This window comes from Echinops telfairi, unplaced genomic scaffold (genome assembly GCF_000313985.2).
Source record: "Echinops telfairi isolate 266 unplaced genomic scaffold, ASM31398v2 ScPeMD7_3533;HRSCAF=4204_0, whole genome shotgun sequence".
Classification (NCBI taxonomy): domain Eukaryota; kingdom Metazoa; phylum Chordata; class Mammalia; order Afrosoricida; family Tenrecidae; genus Echinops; species Echinops telfairi.
In genome coordinates this window covers 25,022,768-25,023,642 of record NW_022107431.1, presented here as the reverse complement: position 1 = coordinate 25,023,642, position 875 = coordinate 25,022,768, and positions in this window count along the sequence as shown.

The window sequence follows — 875 nt, the reverse complement described above, 5'->3', positions numbered from 1 at the left end:
GCTGTCTGTTTGCTGAGTGGAATGCTCAGGGTTTTCCGGTAGTGTCTCCTCAATTGCTAATGCTCCAGCAGGCCACGAGCAATAAGCCAGGGCTCGCCTATCAATCAGGTTCTTTGTTTCTGTGAACGAGGAACTTGTGTTGCAGCTTTTACTTTCCTCTCTGGGTAAAAGAATCACAGGGAACAGGCAATATGGGAGGGGGTAAGAAAAGACACAAAGCACAATCGTCATTCTTTTGCCAACCTCTCAAGCCCTCCAAAAGATCTGTCCGTGGGCCTATTGGAAATAAAACAGGAAAATACAGTCCGATCAAACACTACTTGCATGTGTGACTGAATATAAACGGAATTTCAAGTCATTTTGTTAAAAATCATCCATGTTAGCAAACTGGGATGGTCTGACTGGGGAGTCCCTCTCGTGGTTCTCCATCTATTTTAACCCTTCGTGACACTATATAAGTGAGTAGAAGAGGGTTTCTCAAGGTTGTACATGTTTGTGGAAGCGGACTGCCACACCTGTCTCCCGCGGAACAAATGGCTGGGGCAGCTGCTGCCTTTTGGGTTCACAGCGAAGCGCTTGAAGCACAGCGCCACCAGATGAGGAGTAGGTAGGGATCTAGCTCTAAAGAAAAGAAAAAAAACACCTCAACTTGAGACCCGGTTTGCCTGGACGGTCCGAACCGTGGGTGGGCGTGGGTGGCCCGGCATCCATTCCAGTCCTGGCCTGCAGGCTCCCGGGTCCCGCCGCCGGAGAGCCAGGCGGAGCGCAGCGGACTGGGAGGGCGCCGCTGATTGACGGGGCGCTCGGTCAGGTGACCCGGGGCGCCACGTTCCCCGAGCAGAGCCCGTGGTGGACGGGCCAGGGCCGAACCCGGA